Source organism: Sparus aurata, chromosome 15, assembly GCF_900880675.1.
Source record: "Sparus aurata chromosome 15, fSpaAur1.1, whole genome shotgun sequence".
Lineage (NCBI taxonomy): Eukaryota > Metazoa > Chordata > Actinopteri > Spariformes > Sparidae > Sparus > Sparus aurata.
This window is the reverse complement of record NC_044201.1, coordinates 16,759,773-16,765,772: the sequence shown is the minus strand read 5'-3', so window position 1 is coordinate 16,765,772 and position 6,000 is coordinate 16,759,773. Positions and strand designations below refer to the sequence as shown.

At 43.8% G+C, this 6,000-nt stretch overlaps 1 protein-coding gene across 2 annotated transcripts in view; it reads left to right on the top strand.

Moving 5' to 3' along the window:
• Window positions 1-297: 297 nt before the first annotated feature.
• LOC115596735 (gamma-aminobutyric acid receptor subunit pi) overlaps window positions 298-6,000 on the top strand; it is a 65,788-nt gene continuing 60,085 nt past the window's right edge. The window contains exon 1 of one of the 2 annotated variants that reach the window (XM_030442126.1): window positions 298-471. The gene's annotated coding sequence lies outside the window, so the exon portion shown is untranslated. Of the gene's footprint in view, window positions 472-948; window positions 1,221-6,000 lie in introns of those variants that run through there. The other variant, XM_030442125.1, reaches the window with a different exon arrangement.

Below are 6,000 nucleotides of genomic sequence, written 5' to 3'. Positions count from 1 at the left end.
CATTGAATGCCCTCAGAGAGGGTCAGCCTCTGTGAATACAGAATATACATCTCTATATAGTATATTGTGTATAAAGCGCCATTGTGCTAATGTGCTTTAAAGATCCCCATAGGGCAATCCTGCTTTATCTTCCCCACTCTACCCTGGGGTCAGAGGTCAGGGTCAGCAGGGGAGCAGCCTCCCTGGAGGTTGAGGCTAATACAACCATGTGCAGAAGGCAATCACTGCGTAAGCAAGCATCAGCTGAATGGCCAACAGAAGGGCTTTAACCCTCTCCTGCTTGAGTGGTACTCCCTCCATAACCACTCCACCACTCTCCTGCCCTACCATGCAGCGACTGAGCTCCAACAGTTATGGCGCACATGTGAGCTAAGATCGGATCAGCTGCTGCCTGACTGACCGCCCCTCACTCCCCTTGGGGCGTTTTTTGGACGGGAAGTGTTCCTGGTACACCCACGCAGAGGCAACGAGGTAAGGCCTTCATACATCAGGGGCGAACACCTTGGCACAAGGTCCTCCATCCTGACTCGGAGCGCATGAGTTTCCTTGCCTGAATTTTCAGAGCAACCGATTTTTCTCTCCGTGAATTAGAAAGTATAATAGCTGTAAGTGCTGCCGCGAAGCGTTAAACGTGCACTGACAGGATTATTGTCACTTGATTTCTTCAAAGCTTCAAAATACAGATGGAATGATAACGCGGTGCATGTGTTGTGCGTCATTGTTCCACTGTGATCTCTTTGATTTGAAAGATGTGAGACAAATATTCACTAAATGCCTCCTGAGACAAACATCTCATGTGAATGAAAAAAGGCAAAAACCCCTCTATGGTTTTACTTGTGCTACCAATTCTCATGTGTTCCTCCTCATACTGTAATGTAAGGGTAACGCAAAGCAGCCATCATCATGACAGATATTTTTGGGCAATCATCTCGGGCAGCTTTGGAGACTCCAAATCAGCTGCGAGTCCATGGCGTGCGTCATTGCGCAGCGGCGCGTCCAGCCCATAGTGGTTAATGGGAATCCGCTGACAGAGCACTACCAGTTGTTGTGCGGGCGTATGTATGCATGCACGGATCAGCAGGTGCTCTCTTTAAGTGGATGGAAGTCACGCTTGCAGCCGCGCCGATCTGATCTGAGTGGGGGGAACTCTAACGTTACGGACTCTTATTTCCAGGATGCGCTGACATAAAGGACATGCTCGCGGCGATCGGCTCTTACAGGTAAAAGTTCGGGTTTTTTACTTCACTACCCTGGGTGTTTATTTGTTGAAATGGTGGTAGCACCTGTTTGTGTTTGCTGAGCATCTTTTTTTTTTTTTGGAGACGCTTGTTGTATTTTCGTGCGTCTTTTCTCCCCAGCGCGCCTCAGATTGAAAGCGCGTCGCCTGATGCACACTGGATGCAAAAGTCCGCCGATGATTTCAACTCTGAAGCGTGGTGTGATCTTATTCTGAGCCTGAAATCGTCCAAAAATTTGTAAAAATTCTCATGCATAGTCAAAATGTGCAGGCTTAGATTGCGCGCGCGCGCGCGCGCGTATGTGTGCATGCTTGCGCGTGTGCGGGTCTCACTCCTCAACTGAGCTTCTTTAATGATTTCTGCCAGTGCAAGATGCACCGGTGCGTTCGATGCTCTTCGCTGATGTGGGTGAGGGTTAGGAGGTTAACAAGTTTCTGCTTGACCATGCAAGCCACATCTTCCCCCAGGGCCGATTTCTTTCTTTTTTTGTATAGATTGTGCTCAGTTTATAACAGGAGGAATATTCAAGGATAACATTCATTGTCAACCTTTAATTGGGCAGGTGGGTGATCTTCAGGATGACAGTTATTAAAGTGACATGAAGGTAAAGGTTGGGGATTCATCTAATAGAGACCATGAGGGTGATGTCTGATGGAAGTGGGTGTTACTGGGAGATTTGAACAACCACATCTTGGAGACATGATCACTGGCTAACACATATCTCTACCCAGCAGCTCTGCATCAGATAAAAACAGTTAAGCTGTCAAGTCAACAGATAAACACTCGCAGCTATGCCGTGATTCCACCGTGATAAAAACTAATTAAAATCACGCTAATGCCCCATGAAGCCTTAAGATGAGTTTCTTCCTTATGTTTCTCAAACTATATTTACCACGATGGTAATGCCCCCTAATTAGCAGAATAAGCACAGATTGTGAGGAGCACTTAATTCGTGCAGATTTTTCTTTTCTGTTTTTTTTTTTGTTTTTTGTTGTTGTGTTCACTGGTTGGGTCGAAGTTGCCAGCTGCCTCGCAGATTGAGCCCTGGCAGTGCAGGCCGGCAGTCACAAGAAGGCACAGGAAGGGAGAGGAATGAGATTTGCATAAATAGAGTTGGTGGAGAGATAATGGAAAGGATCCCTGTTATCATCAAATCCCCAGAGCTGGGAGTGTGTTTTCTGCCCCACTCGCAGACGGACAACATTAAGGAATTAAAAAACCTGCAGTCTGAAAATACAGATTGCAGTGTTGCAGTGGTTTTGCTTTTATTGGACATGTGAGAGTTTTGTCTTGTGGTGTCTTCATCTTTCTCCCTGTATTGATTTTGTTCCCCTCTCTATTTGATTCTTTTTACCTGTGTATTGACTCCTTTCTGTGGCCTCTCAAGCTAAATGGGAGCACTGCCCGGTATCATTGAAAAGCGGGCAGCTGGTGATTCATTATGTCAGGTGCAGACCTTCTGACTCCACTTCAAAGAAGCATTTAATACTCCTTGTGTCTGGAGTGCAGGTGCATCACGGCAGTGGTTGTGTCACTCTCTGGTCATTGTCTTCTGGGACCAAGCCTTGACTCACAGTGTCATGTGTCATCGGTAATATAATCTGATGGCATTAATCCTCCTGGTGTTGTCCATTCTCAACCTGTCAGTGTCCAGATGTGTCTTCACATCAGCCATGCACCCTCGGGCTTTTTTCTTTTCAAGGATTACATGTGATTACTTGTGAAGTGTGACCAAAGCCCGGAGGTTTGGTCGAGATGGGCCAGAAGCTCTCAAGAAGGTACATACATATGTATGTTTCAATGGAGTGAGAAGGATTCCAGTGCGTTTTCATCATTTTTTCTTGGGGTAACAGTTTGATATTTTGGTAATGAAGCTCACCACTGTTCTTGCTGTATATTGGATTAGGGGGATGGATACCACTCATATGTCATCATGTTAAATATGAAGCAACAGTGTGTCTGATATTGCTGTGTTGGTGTTCCAGGAGCATCATTAAAACTAACCAGTCATGTTATTCTGATGCCAAACCCTTGCAATCCATGTTGCTTTTGTTCCTGGAACAATATAATGAATGCTGCTCCAGGATCATAATTTTGCCTCATGAAACAGCATCAAAATCTGAACCTGGAGCAAGCTGTCATAGTTGAGTAGGTTAGACTGTATCATATCCTGTCTGCAACATGTTATTATTGTAACTCAACATTCACTCATTATTTTGTGTGTCTTTACAGTTCACTGTTTGGTCAGTTCACTGTTTGGTCAGGTTTAGGTAACTTTAAGGAAAGCACAGGTTTGGTTAAAATACACCGTTTCACACCGTTTAACACATGTTTGAAAAGATAATTTCACTCATGTGCAGATTTTTTTCCAGACCTCTGAGTTGCTAAGCTGATTAAAACACGATTAGTCAATTTCGGCGGACCTGACAGACAATCCCAAAGCGGCAGTATTACTATCTTACTAACAGGAGCTTTAACAACACCAGCACTGCGATATCAGATTATGCATGAAGCCACAGCCGGGAGCTGGTTAGCTGAGCTTAGAACAAAGACTGGAAACAGGGGGAAACTGGCATCACCAAAGGATTACTTGTTCCATCAAACATCATCAAAGGTTTCCAGGCTGCCAATGGAGATTCCATGATGTTACTGCACATGCTCAGGAAAAGAGTCTCGCACAAAGCCGTCTGTAAACTTCAAAGTGTCATTTCTACATTTCAGTTTTGTGCGGATTAAACAAACAAGATTTAGAGTTTGGAGAGGAGCTTGGCTGGTTATGATAAGTCTCTATATTCTGGCCTTGAAATGCACATGTTAACTTACATAGAAACATGGGATTCTCCTTGCAAATGTAACGACTGTAGGGATTCATTTTATTCAAGATTGAATAACAAAATTATAGTTAGACATATAGTCAGTGTATGCCACTCACAAAAGAGAATGGAAATACATAATTGATTGAATAAATGATCAGTCATGAGAAAAAGATCTGTTGAGTCTTTTAGCCTGAGGAAAGAAGCTGCTCTGTGGTCTGGTGATACGGCAGCAGATACTTCTGTATCGCTTGTCAGATGGCAGCCGGGTGAACACACTACTACAGTATGGCTGAGGTGGGTGTGGGCTCTGGGTAGGCACCTCACTTTACTGATATGACTGTAGATTTGTTACCAGAGATGTTCTGGGTGGTTTCCTGATGTTTCCGGTCAGAATACTGTCGAACACTCCTCTGTAAATGTTAACAAGAACCTGGCAAGTCAGCGCTCTTGACCTGGCTTAGGAAATACAGTCATTTTGAAGCATCTTTACCAGGGTGGTTATGATGCAATGACCATGACAGGTTCTTTGTAATGTGCATTCCCAGGAAACCAAAACCAGCTTTACCTGCTCCACCTCAACTCTGTTGATGTTGACAGGAGATTGCATATTTCAGCCTTCCTTCTATGAAAACATTGTTTGTCTGTGAATTTGGCATGGTGGACAGCTCTAAATACTCTAATACTCATGAGCCATGGTCGCTGCTGCTACAAATAAACAGGCCAGAAATACAGTGGAGGCACGAATCAGAGCATTAACAAATTCAGAGTTGTTTGTCTCATTTTGGAACAAATACTAGGCTTTGACTTCATCCAAAGTTCCAAAAGGGAACGGACCTCAGCCTCAAATTGTTACAGTTGTCTTTGGTTGTGTAATCTTTAGCTCCAGTTTATTGCTGGCAGCGCACACAACAGAATTTTAAAGTTGGTCATTGAATTTTTGGACATACGCAGGCGTTTTTTCTTTGCCTTTTTAGAAAGAATTTGGATATTTTCTATTGTAGCAGATAATCTTTTGTCCTGATGATTTAACCAGGGGAGTTTTACTGCCTCTCCAAGCTTTGAAAAAGTGCTTCAACTGTGAGTCATGCAACACTCACAATGGGAGAAAATGAATGGGACTTTCAATTTTTTAGAGCTAAGGGCGCTTGAAATAGCTACTCTGAATTCACAACTCTATAGGGTGTAAATTTGTGAGCTTTTTACTTGTGGGTAGGTAGAATTTCTTACCTTGGCACAGAGCCAAGCCATCCGTTTCCCCTTTTGCAGTCTTTGTACTAAGACTACTTGATGCTTCCTTTGACTGCAACCCTTACTTTACCCCTTACTCATCATTATAACTTCCATTTTTATACTTTTCCCATCTCCTCATCACCATCCTCACCATCATCATCAGTGCTGTAATTGCAAGACAGCAGATTTCCTCCCCATACAGTATGTTAGAGCAACACTCATCCCAATAATAATGCCGACTGACAGACACTATAGGCTTGTCTAGGATGATGAGAGGAAGCAGTCACTTAGGGCCTCGGCTGAAGCGTCTATTCCCGCTGATGAAAAAGGGGAGGAGAGACCTCTGCCTAGATGGAGTCCGTAGGGTCTCGACTGTTTCTGAGAGACACTGCCTTGGTGTGTTTGAAAGGGAGGAAGAGACACGGCAGAGGGTCTCTGATGGGAGGTAGGCCGAGGAGTACATCAAGTCAGGTCACTTTTAGTTAATAAGAAATAATGGTTAGACAGTGGCAAGAATGTTAAGACTCTAGATTGACACCATCCCTAAGATCCTTTGATAACAGTAATTCTGTAATTCTTTGAGAGTTATTTTTGCTCCAATTAACTTGTGGAGTCTTTAAAGCAACCTAAAAAGCGTGAAGAGGACTGAAGTTTAAATTGAGGAAGACTGCCTTCATAGTGTGTGTGAACAAAGGCTGAAAAGTCTGACTCATTCA